The following is a 21200-nucleotide window of genomic DNA, read 5'->3' as shown; positions in this document are numbered from 1 at the left end:
GGAAAACAATGTTGCATATCAAGCTATAACGCTACAAAATTTAGGTAATTTATTCGTAATTATCTTAAGTTGAATGTTGAAATTATTTTGGGTGATTCGATTTAATTGTTGGAAATCTTTGACACGTAGAAATTAGAATTAATTAGATACTTTGGAGCATATCTAATTAATTAATTTAGGAATTTATGTTTGAATTGGTTTCTTTTAAGTAGTTTGTGTTGGAAGATTTGTATTTAGGAGAAATTTGATTAATTATATATGATTTTTAATTAATTGAAATTTAAAGATAAAATAATTATATTATGAAGATAATGAAATTATTTAAGGTTATATATTATTTTTTTGGAAAGAAAAAGGGTGATTTGATTGGAGAGAGAGGGAGATCTGAGTTAAAAAAAAAAGATTTGGTGGGTTTTTAAGAAGAGAGAGAGTATAAGATTTTCGGAAAAAGTAATAATAATTTATTATTACTTTATTAAATAGGATCCTTGGGAAAAGCACTATTCATCATTTTCCTCAAGAAACCTTAATCACACATCAAGGAAACCCTAGCTCCCCTCGCTGCCACCACCCATCTCCGATCACCGCCACGAGTCTTCAGTCGCAATTGCCTGAGTTTCCTTAACGTCGTCGTTTGTTGTCATGTTGTTCCATCAGTCATTGCCTCGTTTCGTCGCACATGTTGTCGGCTATCATCGAACAACATCCGAGCCACACAAGACAAGCCTCAATTTATCATCGGTCGTCTCCATCTTCGTCAGTTGATCGTCTGAACCAACCCGAGCCGTGTTCGTACAAGCCAATTATCTCTACCATTTTGTCAAGGTGAGCGTCGTTGACCGTCTGAAGCACAGCCGTGAGCCGTCTTCGTCAGTCACGAGCTATGCACACGAAGTCCGAGTCATATGCGTGCCTTTGTGAAGCCACCGAGCTGTCTGCGTAAACCCGAGCCAGCATCCATGCCGCGCCAACCTCTTTTGCACGCACCGTCCTGTCCTTCAGCCAAGTTGCGTAGCCAGTTTCCCCTCTAGCCAAGCCATTTTGAGCCACCAAGCCTATTTTTGGCATTTTTACCTATTTTTGGTAAGTTTTGATTGAGTTTTTGGCATACCCAATAGAGGTTGCTTTTTTACAGTAAATAATTTAATTTTAGATTAAATTGAATTATTCTTCTTAAAGGATTGGTTAGATCAATTGGAAGTAAGCTGTGGAGCGTTGTCCTAAATTAAGGTTGAGTTGGATCCGACATCAACTTTAGGTAAGTTGAATTAACTAGATTTTTTTATCCTAATTTAACTGCAAATTTAGTTATCTTAGTATTTTACCCTTAATGTTTAGGATTTTTCTTGGGAAGCTTGACTTTGCTGTTAGGAGAGTATTTCAGTGAGTTGAGTTAATCTCCAGGTAAGAGATTCTCCTACTAGACCTACGAATTGAAGTCAGAGCTTGCATGTAACTTTTCCATTATGCACAGATGTAGCTAATATGCATAATGTGTTTATGTTTATGATGATTGCTAGTCACGACTAGTCTACATTATGATGACGGATAGATCCGACTGAGTTATGTTTATGATGATGATATTTGATGTTGTTGATGTTATGCAAGAAGATGATGATACTTATGTCATGTTTATGATGATGCTATGTTATGCTACATGCTATGGATATGATGTACTGTTAGCTTTCTTTTTCTATTAGAGCTGTAGCGACATGGGTGTCCCTCGGGATCATCACCTTTTTATGACTTTGTAGTCCGACAGGATCACCAATCCAATATGAGATGATATGTTTACGAGTGGCTTGATAGGGTCACACACAGCTCGTTTGTCTTAGTGTTTCGTTCGAGATTCACTAAAGACAGTTTGTCCTAGGTGTTTTTTGTGTTCATCGAAGACCAGTTTTGTCCTAGGTGTTCCTTTGGATTCACTGAAGACCAGAGACATTCCTACGAGATCACAGATTGCACGTGTTTGGGAACATGCCAGTTAGGGGTACCACTTTACAGGACTCTAATAGGAAATTAACAGCCACCTAGCGGGACTAGTAGTAGGTTCCTTACTGAGTATATTTTTATACTCACTCTCTTATGTTTAATTTTTCAGGCAGAGGTAGAGGTAAAATTAAAGGAAAGCTGGCGAATGACAAGAAGTGATCATGGCATGCCATAGGGAACGTTTTGCTTCTGCCTAATGATATTAATTTTTGATTTCAATATTTATGCACTTTTATTTATTTTACTCTTTAAAACTAGATAAGGCCCGAACTACAAATTTTTTATTTTGAGTTTTGTTTCTATTGATTTATTTATTTATGATTTTAAATGAGTATTTGAAGTTTTGACCATGGATATTTGTTTTACCTTTAAATTTAAATTAAGAAATTTTATTTTCCTTTTGAGTAGTAATGATCTTAGCTTAGTATAAAGAGTTGGGTCGTCGTTACACAAGCATCTTTGCAAATATACTTTACAGTACTAGATTTGTCATTTATGGTATGTTGTTATTCTTTAATTTTTTTTGTATAGAAGTTAAACTACATAATTATATTTTGACTAAATTTTCTTATTTATTCTTTAAGACTGGAATCAATAAAGAACACTGCATAGTTAGGCAATGACTTTTTGATAATTATGTGCTGACAACAGACAATAAGGAAGTTAAATAGACAGACACAACAACATACTTAGCACTATGGATAGAACCAGATTTAGATTACTATTTTAATTTATCATTTGGTGATATCTAAGATAAAGAAGGGTGAGGAGATGTCAACTACGTGATTGGTTGTTGCACCAACATAAAAGAACACTGGTTGGCTGTTGCAGTTGATATGAAGAAATGATAAATCTATTGGTTTGACTCAATGCCAAAATATGTTTAAAAAAACTTGTTGATTCAGTTCTTGAAATACCTGCACGATGCATCCCCTCATTGGCAATTGCTATTAGAATACATGCACATTCAAAACATTTCACATATGGCCCTTGGCCAGTAGTAAAATCAAATACCACATTACAAAAAGGCGCTTCATTAGATTCCGGGATTTTTTGTGCCAAATTTATTGAATACCTTGTAACAAATGTAAACCGTGATTGTCTAATTATGGATAACATGAAACTGTTTAGGCAATAGTACGTAGTAGAATTTTAGGCAAATAAATTATATGGGTAAATAAAATGTATGTTTTAGTTGTGTACCTGTACAGTCTTTACTTTTTAATTTTAATCAAATTTTGATTGAATGTTTGAATCCATTTAGATAGATATCAGAAAAGAATTGTATAGATATATAAAAACATTCGTGTAAAGAAATGTAAAAGATCATGCATATAGCTTTAAACAACTTTTTATATACACCACACTAATGTCTACACAATTGCGAATTTTCCAATTAATCTAAATGATCATATAAGACATCATAGACCACCACGTACTTAAGTTAAACCGATTTCCTAAACTATATGTAAGCGTACAAGTATCAAGAATAAACGATTAGGCGATGCAAATCACACGATAATTTAGTAAAGTCTAAACGATCTTCTTAATACATGTAAACAATATTAAGCGATCGTTTATATAAACCACACTAATTTCTAAACGATCGCGAATCTTCTAATCGATCTAAACGATCATGTAAAACATCATAGACCACCACGCATTTAAGTCAAACTAGTTTCTTAAACTATATGTAAACGTACAAGTATCAAGCATAAACGATCAGGTGATACAAATCACACGATCATTTAGTAAAGTCTAAACGATCTTCTTAATACATGTAAACAATATGAAGCGATTGTTTATATATACCAAACTAATGTCTAAACGATCGTGAATTTTCTGATTGATCTAAACCATCATGTAAAACATCATAGACCACTACGCATTTAAGTCAAACTAGTTTCCTAAACTATATGTAAACGTACAAGTATCAAGCATAAACGATCAGGTGATATAAATCACACGATCATTTAGTAAAGTTTAAACGATCTTCTTTAATACATATAAAGAATATTAAGCGATCGTTTATATATACCACATTAATGTCTAAACGATATTAAATCTCCATCAAGTTTAATATTAAACGTTTATACATAATAATGAAAGAAAGAGATTACACATTTTCATTAATTGTTCAAACCTTGCTTACAAGTCCTATTATTATGTCCTTTACGATTACAATTGGAACATTTGGTTGAACTACTAAATTCACCAACAGATGGAATTTTTTGTTTTCTTGGTCTTCTAGCTTGCCCTTTAAAGACTGAAGGTAATATTTTCATGACAGAATCTACAACTCTCCAATCGAAATAAGATCCAACACATTGAATACAACCACTATATGTTGATGATAATGTTTCTCTATAATAAAACTCAGATACATAAGAATAGGTATCTAAATTAAGCATTTGTAGAATAGCAAGAGCATGCACAGAAGGAATTTCTTCAACATCCCATACTTGGCAACTACAACATCACACGTTTAACTTCACAATAAACTATTGATTTCCATCCGTTACTTGGTAATCAATCGTACTAATTGGATCAACCTAATACATAAGAAAAATAAGGACAATTAATAAAATAATAACAAATAGATTTCAATCTCTGTATGTTGGAATTTATGTCCTAAAGCTCGTAGTTTGTAATCATATTCTATTCAATAAAATCGTTATTGAAAAATTGAATACTATAATCTTAAATCCAATAAACTAAGATCCCAAGGCTATTTTAAGTAAACTTGAACTTTATGTAGAGACATAAATATGGATTAAGTTTGAGTAAATAGCCTAAATAGTCTATAGTATATAAATAAAGGTTGTGCGCCTTATTCAGAGATACTATGGATGCAGCTCGCTTTGTAGTTAATACAAATGATGTAATCCTAAATCGTTCATGTATAGACATGAAAGTGGGGGTATCCTATGTAAAGGGTTTACATAAGACAGAACCATGAAATAGTCACTTTTGCTTTATAACATCATTTACTATTCAAAACTGACTATCTCGATTATTGATAACCTATGTAACTTAATCTTAATCCTGAGCTAACTGCGCACTCCTGTTCTCACGAGATTATCCTTAGATCTGCATAGGTGAGGGTAATTCATTAGCGCTAGCCCAGTAAGCCTCCCATTTTAGGGATAAGATCGGATGGATAGATGGAAACATAGGGTGCAAGACGGAATTCACTCCTACCCGCTTTAACGTTAATAGATAGGTTGTTCTCTTAAATACTGAATCCAAGTCTTTAACAAAGGGGCGCCACCCTCTCATTGGTCCGAGTGGGATTTGGTTTATAGGTTAGACCTTAAACCAATTGTTCAATAGTGGATTAGTGGGACTTAAGGAAAAAAATGTAGTCTTAGAGGTAAAACGGTACTTTTCGACCTAGCCAAGCTTACGAACAACCTGTGAAGGATTAACTTACTGATCATGGTTATATCAAATGGACACAAATATATCTATAGTGAGGGGAGTGCAACTACGAGACTTTAGTGGAATGACCCGTTAGTTAACAAATATTGATTAGCTCGGTATAAAAGAGTTTAGCCTGTAAATTTCGGATCGTTGGAGCCTATGATCTATAGGTTCATTAGGTTCCCCTACTAGCTCATATGGAATAAACTTAGAATAGTATGATGGAATGAGTCGAATTGTTTGAACTAGGAGAGGAGAGAGAAATCGACAAGTATATGTGATATAGCCGTCGGTTTTAGATTACTAAAAGAGCTTTATGCTTAAATGGGATTTAAATATTAAAAATATGAATGTGGATTCATACTTAGAATCTCAGAAAAGATGAAAATAGTCAAAGTTGTAAAAAGTCAAAATGTTGACTTTTGACTTTGAAAAGTCAAACTTTGACCGGCAATATATTCAAATATGATTTGAATCTTGAGAAAATAAATGCGGATTCATGCTCAGAAGGTCAAAATTAGTCAAGAAGGATAAAATTGTAAAAAGTCAAAATGTTGACTTTTTGGTTTGAGAAGTCAAAGTTTAACTTTGACCAAATGACAATTTTACCCTTTAACTAAAGTTAGTGGGAAAATCCAACATTTTTTTGGATAAACCCACTAACTATAATGGGCTAGGTGTTAGCAAACTATAATGACATTAAGCCCACTAATGGTTAATGGATTATTTGTTGTTAGCCCATGTGTTTGCATGCACATGCAACCTTGCATGAAAAGCCTCTATAAATTGAGCTCTTAGGGCTTTAAGGAAGAAGGTTGGCTGATTTTCTAAAGAACAAAATTGGGCCGGTTTTTTTCTAAAAAATCAAACCCAACCCTTTTCCATCTTTTTTCTCTCTCCCGATTTCATTCATCCAACGGGTCCCAGAACCCGGTTTTGAGTCCAGAGGATAGCAGATCAACTCTAGTGGTGGTCCAAGCATCAATCGGAGCTTCAAACATAAGTTTTTCCTTAAAACCTTAATTTTAAACTTTTTTTGGTTTAGGGTTATTTTGTTAATTAATTGCAATTAGAGTAATTATCCGATCCTGTTTTCGCTGAATTTGTATGCTTTTCTACCATTGTATTCATCACATATATATAGGTAGCAATCTATTTGTGCTTATCTAAGACAAGAATAGAAAAATTGCTATCTTTATCTATCAGATAGAAAAAGATAGCAATCTATCTCTAACTGTCGGAGATAAAAAAAAAAAAAAAAGATCTTACCAGTAATCTTCTCGACTTTTCATGTTCTAAACACATAACATCCCTAGCCCAAGACATCAAACGAGTCTTCATTGTAGAAGCAACTTTACTTCATTCATAAAACCACTTTTACAAAACATCCCTAATTGAATTAAGCATCGTAGCCACAGGTAGTTCTCTAAGATCTTTAAACACTGAATTTACACTTTTTGCACAATTTGATGTTATCATTCTATACCTTCGTCTACGTGAATATGCCTGAGACCACTTCTTGAAACCAACACTACTAAGATGATCTTTGATATTTGAACAAATGGACTCCATGCATCTCATGTGGTACTCAAATTCATCAACGATGAAGGCATAAACACAACTAAAGAAATATTTATCAAGTAGTTGATCCTTAAAATGAAGTTTCAAGTTACTTAAAAGATGTTTTGTGCACACACAATACTCAACATCAGGAAACACTATTAGAACTCCTTTAGGGATGCTAAGATGCCTATCAGAAACAATGACAAGATTAGCTCGCTCTGAAAAACTATTTCATATCTTCTAAAAAAAACCATGTCCATGATACATCATTTTCAGAATCTACAATGGCAAAAGAAGGGGAAGATTTGGCTGTTACCATCTTGTGATGAGGCTGTTAATAGGATGTCTCCAAACTTACACTTCAAAAATGTTCTATCAACAGAAATAATAGGTCTACAATATTTCCACCCTTCAATTGATGCACCAAAAACCATAAAGAAAAACTTGAAATGACTACTATCATCCATTTCTAAAGCAATGCATGTACCTATAATAATTACAAACACACTTCTATCTGCACAAACAAAAAAGGATAAAAAGAATATGAAAGATGCTAATATTGGTCTATCTAGATAGACTGAGATATTAGTCTATTCACATCTATCTGCAAATGAATTTAAATTTGATATACAAAACTGATCATACATGGGTTTAATTCAACTAATTTATCAAAGAATCTTGGAATCAATTCATACGATTCAACTGTGGCACCACGTAATATCTTTACCATATGTTCTTTCGCTCTCCAAGTTTTTTGGTAACTTATATTAACACCAAGATTTGTACCAACCCTATGCACAATCTCTTTATGAATGGAACGACCAATAGACATGAATCTAAAATCATCTATCAAACAATTGCCAATTACTGTTGAAGAAGCTTGCATGTGAGAACTTTAAGCAGTACACAATGAACAATCATGGTCAGAAGTGTATTTTCACAGAATCCACAAATCACTCTTCTTATAACGAGATGCCCTTACATACCATTTGCAGCCTTGTTGCAGACGTCTAAATTCAAGAGATCTATAATTTGATACAATAGTCCTAAATTGAAAGTTGGTCTTCACTGCTATTATGCAAAAACACTTTTAAAGCACTTCTTTACTTTCAAATAAACATTTTTCCTTCAAATTAGAATAATAAGAGATGTCTCTTATAACTTCATCATTTGAAACAGAAGAAGAAGAACCTATATTTAGTAACATATCAACATTCTCCCGTATACTACTAGATGAAGAAGACATTCTCAAACAATTAACACTTACATGGGCAACTAATGGATGTCTACTAGTTGCATCTTTAGCAAAAGTTAAATACCAAGCAACATCATTGTCTTTCTTTATTGGCACCATAATTTGAACATTGGTTTTATTAAAATCAAGTAAAACAAATAATTCTACTGATTCATCCAATTCAATTTGTTCACATGTTAAAGGAACCAAAGAATTAAAACTAACTCGCATATATATCAAAATTCCATACACTGAGTAATTCTCATATACAGTGTAGTCATTCCATTGACCTCCATAAAAAACAACAATAGAAATAGACATTCTAATATGGAAAAAAAATATAATTAAGTATTTAATGGTGAAAAGAAGAATTAGATAGATATATATCACAAAATAAGAGAATAAAATGTACTAAACAATAAAAATAAACACAATGCAAAAAATAAATAAATGATCGTGCAAAAAAGGTTATAAATACTAAACGATCATTTAACTACAATAGATGATCGTATAAATTAAACCATCGTATAGAATAAACTAAACGATCGTTTAAAGCATCGTATTGACTTAGATACATGATCGTTTAAAGACGCTGATCAGACCAAACATTGAAAATTTTCGTGTTCATAAAGATGAACGATCATGTTCATCAAGATGAACAATCGTGTTCATATAGCAAAACAATCATCTTTATACTGATAAATGATGATGTTGATACAGGTAAACAATCAAGTAATTCAATGAAAATTATTGTGAAAAACTTCAAAATATCGATCTTCATAATGAAATACACGATTCTTACAGTGATTCTTAAAAGTTCTAAACGAAAAAAACTTTAAATTCTTACAAACAACAAAAAACAAAAACGACATTCATACTGAAATATAAATTCTTAGTTTGACATAAATAATCATCAAAGTCTTCAACAATCTTCCTAACAAAATACAGGATGTCTAACAGTAATACCTACATATTCTAAACATTCTATCTTGATGTCAAAATATATAATTCTTAACGAAATTTTATGATCAACTAAATAGTTCAAATACAAAATAATATTTAGAATACTTACCGAAACCAAAATCACCGAGACGATATTAACAAAGCAATATAGAAGATCTTGATTATCCAAGATGACAAAGAAAAACGATGTTATCGAAGATGATGGATATGAGAGCGAATGTTGTCGAAAATTACGAAAAAGGCAAAGAATAATCAAGATGAAAGATATATAAAAGACGAGATGAATAACTTGGACATGACGATCGTGAAAAAATCGAAAAGAAGTAGAACTATCAGATTTGAAAGATCATTATAAAGTAGTAAGGGCAAATAAGAAATTTTGAAAAAATAATTTGCCTTAGGCTTGTTATATTAGCCGTAAATAATTTACTATTTTGTTATATTTATGAAAGTTTCTCTTTTTAATTTTGTAATTAGTAGATTTCTAAGCTAAATGTTTAGTTCGTCCTTAATATGTCTATGATATATTTTGATGTAAAATTAAATCATTTTTTAAACCACAAAACTACAAAATGTTATTATCTATTAGTGATAGACTATATTATATATTGATATACTAATAGACACCAATAAATGTTTATCTATATCGATCATTGTCTAATACTAATGGATAATAATATTTGACTATATTTGTTAATATTTTGGTTCAATTTATATATTTGAAAACAACCTTATAAAATTTGATATGAATTTTCAATCTTGTGTTATGAAAAGTCAGAGATACTAGACACCAAGTTAAAATCTTGGAGACTATTAAAAATAGAACAAAGCGTGAAAATATTTTCACCGTATAAAACAATTTTGAAAAAGGAAAAAGCTCACAAGCCCACAATCTGAAATAATAAAAATACCTCTACAATTAATCAGTCACACATGCGTGAAAAGACAATCTTGTACCAGTCTAAACGATCTTGTACCCTTATACCAAGTCTAAACGATATTGTACTTTTGTACCTAGTGTAAATGATATTGTGCCAAATATATACCCTTGTATATCCAGTCTTAACGATCTTGTACCATTGTACCTAGTCTAAACAATCTTGTACCTAAGCTAAATGATCTATTAGTGATAATGGTTTATCTCCGTCTATTTGGGATAGAAAATTGATCATTTAAATATTGGTACACGATCTTCGTTTAGATCTTAAACCAATGAAGAAAAAGAAAGAAATTCTGGAAGAGGAAATGAAGAAATTGCAGACAAGAAGTGGAAATATGAATAATGAGAAGTAATAATATAAAGAAATTAATAACATGAAGAAGAAAAGAAGAAATGCAAATTTTTTAGAAACTTGGGTTTTAATGACGCAAAATTTTGTGTCGTAAAGAGTTTCAGCGACACAATTTTTGCATCATTAAAGTCCATGTCAAGAAAGGCTATTTAAGGACACTTCGGAAAAAGTATCGTTAAATATGCTTAGATGGCACCAAGATTGTGTGATTAATACCCTTTCCTTTATGCAATAAACATGTTACCATTATCTATAACTCGACACCAATATATTGTCATCAATAGCATTACATTGACGCTTTAAATGTGTCACTGTTAACTATAACTTGACACCAATATATTGTCATTAATACCCTTATATTGACTCTTTAAATGTGAAACGCCCCGAATTTCGAGGTAAAATTTTAGCATTTATGTGAATTTTTCGGGATTTTAAAATTTTGTAGATGATGAAATAATAATATAATATTCAGTATCTTATTATTATTATTTATTATTATCATTATAATTTAATGTTAATACCATTATTTTTTTTATTGAATATTATATTAATTATTTGATATTAATATTATTATAATTAATTAATATTAATTTTGTATTATTAATTTTATTTTTATTTTTTTATTTTATTTTTATTGTTTAATATTTTCTTTTATTATTTATATTATTATCATTATTTTTATTTATTTATTTTTATTTAATATATATATATAATAAGAATTTTTTTAAAAAAACAACCCTAGCCGCGCGCGACACCCCCCCCCCCCCCCCGCCGTTCCGTCTTCTTCTTCTTCTTCCTACATCGTCCGACGCCGCCGTTTCCATCCGTTCTCCTCCATTCGTGTCTCCACCTCCGTCCGCGCGTCCTCGATTGCCTTCACGAAGCCAACGCCACGCTGTTCTTCTCCTTCTCTTCAGATTCTTCACTCGACGAACGCAGCCACCATCCGCGCGTTTGCGCCGTCCATCTGCAGCCGACGTCTCTCTCTCTCTCTTCGTCTCTGCCACGGCCGGTGGCTTTTCCCTCCTCATCTCGTGTTCCCGACGCAGACAGAACACCGAAGGGAGCTGCCTTCTGCCGCCGTCGTTGCCGGAAAGTGAAAGGAGTAAACCCGAGCCGCGAAGTAAAGCCGACCCGAGCCACGAATCCGAATCGAGCGAGCCGCGAGCCGCGAGTCGAGCCGCGAGTCAAGCCGCAAACCGAGTTGAGCTGAGCCGCAAGCCGAGTTGAGCCGAGCCGCGAACCGAGCCGCAAGTCGAGTTGAGCCGAGCCGCGAGCCGAGCCGCAATCCGAGTTGAGCCGAGCCACGAGCCGAGCTATAAGTCGAGTTGAGGCGAGCCGCGAGCCAAGGCGTGAGCCGAGTCGAGCTGAGGTCGAGCCGAGGGTGAGCCAAGCCGAGCCGAGACACCTAAGCCATATTTTTCTCCCTCCACTTCGGGTCACGGCGAGTCTTCGGTAAAGATCATTTTGGTAATTTACCCAATGTTGCTACATCCGATTCGAGTTTGAATAGTGGAATAAGATTTGGTCCTACCTTTCATCCCTTGAAGGTATTAAGGAGTTGACGTTCAAGTTCTCGGGTTCCGCGGTAGGCTTGTTTGGAGATAGCTTTCCTTTCCTTGGGTAAGTCAACGGATGTTGCTTAGGACCATTTAAAATGACTTCTACTAGTATCATCGATTAAAACGTTTTTGTTTTCGTTTAGGTGGATCCGTTGAGCGTGGACTCGATCGAGGGGCATAACCGGGTATCAGGTAAGGGTTTTCCTACTACTGGACCTCGGATCGAGGCTGGAAACGTAGTAATCCACAGGGGATTACACGTTAATAACTGTACTGAATAAATGCATGTGTGTTTGACTTTAAGTATCGTTGCTATGCTCTTGTCTGATGTAAAGGTAACGCGACCGTTAGTTGTAGCTTGTGTGCCATCGGGTGTAAGGAATTGTGTACGGATAGGCATCGATGCCGGATGTTCGGTATATTGTAGTTATGTTATGGGCTACGTTGTGGATTGGAATGGTATGTCGATGGACCTTAAAATTTTACGGTTAGGTACGTGGTAGTCTTTTGTCTGGATTTTGGTCATGGAGTCTGGTCGTGGAAGGACGATGAGTCCGATTTTGATTGACTAGTTGACTGGATCTAGGGATATCACAATGGTGTGTGAAGCGGAGACGCATATAGCTACCGAGGATGTAGTTGTCTAAATCTATATTATCTGACTGGCGAAGCCTATGGCGAAATTGTAATATGAGTGTTGTTGGGGTATGACTGTTGTAGACGGTTTAGTATGGACTGAGGGGTAACGGTTAGCTTCATCTATGGGGTAGTGTACCTTACAGATATGTGCATCCTTTGGGAGCACTAGACTGATATGTGCATCCTTCGGGAGCACTAGACTGATATGTGCATCCTTCGGGAGCACTAGACTGATATGTGCATCCTTCGAGAGCACTAGACTGATATGTGCATCCCTCGGGATCACTAGACTGATAGGTGTATCCTTCGGGATCACGAGACTGATATGTGCGTTCTACGGAACCACTAGACTGTTATGTAGGGTACCCCTGAATAGGAAGTTAACTGTTGTTCCCTAACGGGCCCGGTAGTGGGTCCCTTACTGGGTATATTTATACTCACCCCTTTTCTCTTCTTTAACTTTTCAGGTAAGGGTACAGCGAGGGGCAGACCGACGAGAGGCAGGAAGGATGCGTGAAGGCCATATGGACGCGTCTGGTTTTCTTTATGCTTCCGCTGATGTATTTTGTTAGAATATTTGGTTTTGTGATTTTGAGTTGATGACCTGAGTATTTTATTTGAAACTTTTGTGACTGTGATTTAAAATAGGGCCCGAAACTGTTTTTGTAATATTTCTAACGTTTTAATGAATCGTAACCGGTCCGTTATGAATTATGTGTTTTGTGGTCGAGTCTTAGCACTGAGTAGTGACCTCAGCTTAGTCCGGAAAGTTGGGTCTTTACAAAATGTGTCAAATTTATCTATAACTCGACATAAAAAAATGTCATTTTTTCGTTATTGACGACATTGTTTCATGTTTAAATGTTTTGTTACACATAATTATTGTCAAGAAATGTGCTCTCGCGATACTATTCGTGTTTAATAAATGCTTATATGTCGACATTTGTTTGGTGTCGTTATTTTTCAATTCACCAGACATATTTTTCTATCATATATTTACTTATTTCGAGATTTTACTGTTGTAAAAAAATGAAATACATGACTCAACATTACACACAGATATTTAGAAAGATCTTTATATTGACAATATAGAAAATGTAAATTACATTGTTTGTAAAGGTTTTAAAATAATCGAAAAGATAAATTTACTGTAATACATGTATGTGTGACCTAATCTAATCAAACTAACGCATAAACGAACTTGATCGATCTCATGGTCTATAAATTCTTCAACTACCTGTAAATTTGCCAAAAATGAACCTTAGTCAACATTCATTAAGTATATGCCAAACAAATTTCACCTTCTTAATAAGAAAACAAATGCACTTTTCAAAATAATTCAAGGTTCTTAATAAAAGATGGAATAAGGGACGTAAAATTGAAATAAAAACATCGACTTATAAGCATTCTCTACAAGTGTTGCGAATAAATTCATAGAAGAATAGATGCAAATGGTTATGAAGACCTGCTTTGATGGCCTTGAAATTTCACAATTAGATCAATATGGATAGAGTAAGTTATAATTCTAAGAGAACATGGTCCAACATAACCACAAAGAAATTACCTGCAAACAAAAAAAGTAAAAATTGTTGATATATAAAATATAATAATAACATAGAAGAATCTAAAACTTCGTTCTTTTTAAAAGAAAGGTTGAAAACTGCTGGCAATAGAAGAGACTAAGAAGAAAAAGAATTGAAAAACCGTCCTGTAATAATCAAAATTCAATAAGAACAAATATAAAATTTATGAAAAAGTAATTGGCTTCGTGGACTTTTCTTAAATTGTTATACGAGTCATAAATATCTAACTTTTTTTTGTTATATTTATGTAAATTTACCTTTAAAATTTGAAATATCTATTATATACAAAACTTAAAAATTTATTAAGTACTCCAAAGGTTAAAAGAGAAATCGTATTTAAGTTATTTTGTTAAGATCATTATATGTGCACCTTGACATTTAGATACGGGTATATTTTATTTTGAAGTAAATTTTTATGTTGCTTTCATTTTTCTCCAAGTAAATTTGATTGTATATTTTAGTTTTTATTTTTATATAAAAACCAATCATTTTAGTTCTTGCAAGTATTATCTTTTAATGTGAGCGAGAATAGAGAACAAATAAATATGGTTAGTTTATAAAATATTTGGCAAAATATTGTAGTTTAGAAAATATGGATAGAAATATGGTAGATTTGTATTCTTGCCCCAATGTCTTGGGCTGAACCACAAACCTTCTTATTCTCTCTCCAATGTCTTCAGTTGAACCTAAGACCTTCTCTTCACTAAAATCCTTATTTTTCTCTCCTTATTTTCTCTGTCTCCAAGGTTGGATTTCCAACCTAAGGCCTTGCCTTCTTCCTTTTTATTTTTTTTAAATATGTAAATTTAAATAATTAGATAATGAGAGATTTTTTGCTTTTTAAATCAAACTATATTTAAATTTAAATTTTTTTTATAGATCATGTATTTTATCTTTCATTCATTTGTCATGAATTTTATCAAAATTTATAATTATATCTTTTAATAATGACCCGTAATTGAAAAAATTAAATGTAAATTAAAATATTTTTTAATAAGCAAACTGCATTCATTTAAAAGATAAAATAAAATAAATGTGTTCCACAACTTGGACATTATCAATTTTGAGCTGGTTGTCACCGTTGACTTTGAACTTTGTGTTGTTTTGGCTTCTCTTGATTCTCTAGTCCTTGTTATTCTTATCATCGATCTGATACCCCTGCAGATGTTTTATAGTACAAATATTCGTTATGTTCTCCACGGTCACGTTTGTGTTCATGCATGTAAGAAGTTGATGGACAGACATCCATGTATCAAGAAGATGAATCGACCCTTGAATCATAATATCTTATACCGACCTCAGAATCACAATATTCTACTCAAAATGTTGGCATCATCATTATCGGACTACCATAATCAATTTGGCTCTGTGTCTATGTTATATGAGACACTTTTTCCACATTATGGAAAACTTCACCGAGTTCACAGTTTCTTCCACTTGAACACGTCCCCTGTGAACTGATGAAGGTACAATAGGTACATCCTACATATAATGTATCTCCTTTATGTAGCTCTCATTATTATTACATATATCAAGGACTTTTGTGGATCATATGCAACATCACAAAGTCTTCTATTGTTCGATCTTTGTGAATTGTAGAAAAAAAATAAAAAATTAGGGTCTCTTTTTAGCATTTATATGTTTTTTAATATACATGCCAAAAATATGATATATTTAGTAGTATGACTCTTATAACATCATAACCATAAAATCATAGGTCCACTACTAACATGTAAAACCCTAAATAATGTAGTAATATGCATATAAGATAATTTTAATATCAAAATGAGACCATAGATCTACTAAAAATATGCTTCTAATTAATAATTTTTTTATTATAACATTATAGATCAATATTAAATGAAAAGAAACTTAGAAATTGAATAACGATTATACTTTTTCTTTAAATTGATGAGGATTCTTTCTTTCTTGATATTAATCTATCCCAACAGAACTACAAAAAAAGTAATAGTACAATTTAACTATATGATAATTTGTTTTATTCTTTATGTCTCGATCTACAAAATGTAGGAGTAATAGTACTAACCATCAAACAAATATAATTTTTCAATAGAAAATGTTGGATAAAAAACCGACTTAATTAACTAAATAAATTTGGAATGACCTATTTGTAAATACTTTTCTTTTACTACTTTCAATAAAAAATTTATGAAAAAAAATATCGAGAAAAAATGGTAATTAATGAGAATAAAACTAATAAAAATATTTGTATATCAAATACAAGGTTTTGGTTTTAGCAGTTGAATTTGAGTGAGTCGAGTCTAAATACAAGGGAAGGAAACTGAGGGTGAGAAGTTATTTAAATAAAAACAATAATTAAAATGAAAGATAGAGTGACAATTGGTTGTGTTTGAAGAAGAGAAAGTGAAGAAGAGAAAGTATTATTTTAATATAACTATTATTTTATTATTATTTTTCTTTTGCATGTCAGTAAAAGAAAAGTAAAAGAAAAGAAAATATTTATTATTTAAAATTATTTTTCTTAAACATATTTATTATTTTATTCTTGAATTTTCACTTTCTCTTTTTAACTTTTACTTGAAGAGAAATTAAAGTATTCAAAAAAATTTATTATTTTAATCTTTACCGGAAGAGAAAGTCTTCAAACCTATTTTGAAAATTTCATTAGGTTTGGAAATTTTTTTAAACATATTTATTATTTTATTCTTCATTTTTCATCTCAAATATGCAGGTAAAAGAAAAATAAATAATTTATTTAATTTATTTTCAGGTAAAAGAAAATTTTTATTGTTTTATTATCCAAAAAGCAGAGAGTGTAACGCCCCGACGTTCGAGGTAAAATTTTAGCATTTTAAGTAATTCTTCGGAAATTTGAGTTTTGGTAAAACGATAAAATAATAATATAATATTGATTAGATTATAATTATCAGGAATTATTAATACGATTTTAATGTTGGTATTTTCTTTTATTTTATTTAAAATAAATATTAATATTCTTATTTAATATTATTATAAGTAATAAATATTAATATCCTATTATAATTTACATTAATTTTATTCAATATATATATATATATATCATTATTTGTTTTTATTATAATTAAGATTATTATTATTATTATTATTATTATTATTATTTATTTTTATTACATATATATATTTATTATTATTATTTATATATATATATATATTTAAAAAAAAAAAAGAGGGAAGGAAAGAAAAGCCCTAAGCCGCACGCACGCCCCCCCCCCTTCCCCCTCCGTTTTCATTTTCTCCCCACCGCGCGCCGCCATCCATTTCCTCTTCTTCCTCCATCCTTCGCCGACCACCGCCGCCGCTTCTTCTTCTTCTTCTTCGTCCGTCGTCTCCGTCTCCGAAGAACGAACAGCCGCCACGACCTCAGCTCTTCTTCTCCTTCTTCTCCGGTGAACCCGAGCCCGCAATCGCAGCCGTGAAGCTTAACGGATCTCCGTTTCGCACCCAGCCAACGCCGCCGCCGCCTGTCCATTTGTTTCCACCGTCGGACGCCTCCCAACGTCGTTTCGCCACCGCCGCCGTCGCCGGAAGAGAGAAAGCCCTCCAAAAATCGTGTTGCCCGCTTCGCGCTGCAAAGACCCGACCCGGTTCCAAGCTGACCCGACCCGAAACCGCTTCCAGCCAAGCCGAGCGAGCCGAGTGAGCCGAGCCGAGCGAGCCGAGCGAGCCGAGCCGCGAGCCGAGTGAGCCGAGCCGCGAGCCGAGTGAGCCGAGCCGCGAGCCGAGTGAGCCGAGCCGCGAGCCGAACCGAGCCGAGCCGAGCCGAGAACCAAGCCGAGCCGAGCCGAGAACCAAGCCGAGCCGAGCCGAGCCGAGTCGAGCCGAGCCGAGCCGAGAACCAAGCCGAGTAAGTCGAGCCGAGCCGAGCCGAGTCCAAGCCGAGCCGCCTAAGCCTTCCTTCCTCCACTTCGGTTCACGGTGAGTTTTCGGTAAGGATTGTTTTGATGAATTCCCTAATGTTACCTCGTCCGATTCGAGTTTGAATGTTGGATTAAGATATGACCCTACTTTTCTCCCTTGAAGGTAGTAAGGAGTTGACGCTTAAGTTCTCGGGTCCCGCGGCAGGCTTGTTTGGAGGTAGTCCTCCTTTCCTTGGGTAAGTCAACGGGTGTCGTTTCGGACCTTTTAAAGCGACTTCTACTAGAGTCATCAACTAAAACCCTTGTGTTATCGTTCAGGTTGATCCGTTGAGCGTGGATTCGATCGAGGGGCATAACCGAGTATCAGGTAAGGGTTTTCCTACTACTGGACCCCGAATCCAGACTGAAAACGTAGTAATCCACAGGGGATTACACGTTAGTGACTGTACTGAATAACTGTATGCGTGTTGACTGTTAAGTACTGTTATTATATTTGTCTGATGTAAATATACTGTGACTGCGAGTTGTGGATTGAGGTTTTATGTTGATGGACCTTGAAGTTACGGTTCAGTATGTAGTAAAACACTAGGCTGGATGTGGTTCATGGAATCTGGACGGGGATGGACAGTGAGTCCGGTTTTGGTTGGTTAGTCGATTGGACCTAGGGTTTTCCCTATTGGTGTGCGAATCGGTAATGCATATAGCAACTGAGGGTGTAGATGTTTAAACCTATACTATATGACTGACAAAGCCTATGGCGGGACTGCGATATGAATGCCGTTGGGATGTGACTGATGTAGACAGTTTAGTTTGGACTGAGGGGTAACGGTTAGCTTCATCTATGGGGTAGTGTGCCTTACAGATATGTGCGTCCTTCGGGAGCACCAGACTGATATGTGCATCCTTTGGGAGCACTAGACTGATATGTGCATCCTTCGGGAGCACTAGACTGATATGTGCATCCTTCGGGAGCACTAGACTGATATGTGCATCCTTCGGGAGCACTAGACTGATATGTGCATCCTTCGGGAGTACTAGACTGTTATGTAGGGTACCCCCGAATAGGAAGTTAACTGTTGTCCCCTAACGGGCCCAGTAGTGGGTCCCTTACTGGGTATGTTTATACTCACTCTTTCTCTTCTTTAACTTTTCAGGTAGGGGTACAGTGAGGGGCAGACCGACGAGAGGCAGGAAGGATGCGTGAAGGCCATATGGACGCGTCTGGTTTTCTTATCGCTTCCGCTATGTATTTTGTCAGAATATTTCGACTTGTGATTTTGAACTGGTGACTTGATATTTTATTTTGTGACTTTTTTTGATTATTTAAAATAGGGCCCGAAACTGTCTTTTGTAAGATTTTTAATGTTTTAATGAATCGTAACTGGTCCGTTTTAAACTTTATGTGGAATGGTCGAGTTTTGGAGTTTGGTAGTGACCTCAGCTTAGTCCGGAAAGTTGGGTCGTTACAGGTTGGTGGAAGAGGGAGAATATATTAATATTTCTTGGGGCCTATGTCTGTTTTTGAACACTAAACATCTATTTTTTAATATTAATCGGGTCTCCAACACCAGGCCTATTCAAATATATACAATATTAAACTAACTATTTTTCCAACTACAATAAATCTCCCACTACAATATTTAAATAACTAAATATTTCTTTTATCTTTTAAATGAATGTAATTTGGTTATTAAAAAATATTTTAATTTTCATTTATTTTTTTAATTACATGGCATTATTAAAAAAATTGTTCAACAATCATACTTTTTATAATTAAAAAAATACAATTATAAATTTATCATATCCAAATGGGAAGGCAATAACAAAATTTAAATTTTCACAAAAGTATTAAAAAAAAAAGAAGAAGGGAGGAACAATAGCTAAATTTAGAGGAATAATAACCAAATTTAAATTTTCACACAATATTAAAAGGTAAGACTTGGGAGAGAGAAAACAATGTCTTGGGTTGAAAGAGAAGGAAAAATATTTTTAAAACTATTAAGAACTACAATATTATAATAACTATTTTGAAAACTACATAAACCTCAAAATATTTCTTTCATTTACAATATTTAAATAAGGGGCTCTTGCAAATATGACAATTATAGTATCATAAATTAGGCCCATAGCACATCATTTTTACATTTGCAAAAATAGCAAAATTGAAGCCCAACCCGCATTTTAAAATTACGAAATTACGAAGTTACCCTTCAGCCATTATTGATACACCAATATATACGGTTGATACACCAATATATACGGCTGATACTGTAACGACCCAACTTTCCGGACTAAGCTGAGGTCACTACCAAATACCAAAACTCGACCATTCAACATAAAATTTAAAACGGACCAGTTACGATTCATTAAAAGCATTAGAAACATTACAAAAAGACAGTTTCGGGCCCTATTTTAAATTAAATCATAAAAAGTCTCAAACAAAAAACTCAAGTCATCAGTTCCAAAAGCACAAGTCAAATATTCTGACAAAATACATAGCGGAAGCGATAAGAAAACAGACGCGTCCATATGGCCTTCACGCGTCCTTCCTGCCTCTCGTCGGTCTGCCCCTCGCTGTGCCCTTACCTGAAAAGTTTAAAAAGAGAAAAGGGTGAGTATAAACATACCCAGTAAGGGACCCACTACTGGGCCCGTTAGGGGACAACAGTTAACTTCCTATTCGGGGGTACCCTACATAACAGTCTAGTGGTCCCGTAGGACGCACATATCAGTCTAGTGCTCTCGAAGGATGCACATCTCAGTCTAGTGCTCCCGAAGGTTGCACATATCAGTCTAGTGCTCTCGAAGGACGCACATATCAGTCTAGTGCTCCCGAAGGATGCACATATCAGTCTAGTGCTCCCGGAGGATGCACACCTCAGTCTAGTGCTCCCGGAGGATGCACACATCAGTCTAGTGCTCCCGAAGGATGCACACATCAGTCTAGTGCTCCCGAAGGATGCACATATAAGTAAGGCACACTACCCCATAGATGAAGCTAACCGTTACCCCTCGGTCCATACTCAATCGTCTACCACAGTCATACCACAATCATCAATCATTTACAA

This window comes from Cucumis melo, chromosome 7, assembly GCF_025177605.1.
Source record: "Cucumis melo cultivar AY chromosome 7, USDA_Cmelo_AY_1.0, whole genome shotgun sequence".
Classification (NCBI taxonomy): domain Eukaryota; kingdom Viridiplantae; phylum Streptophyta; class Magnoliopsida; order Cucurbitales; family Cucurbitaceae; genus Cucumis; species Cucumis melo.
This window is presented reverse-complemented; position numbering follows the sequence as displayed.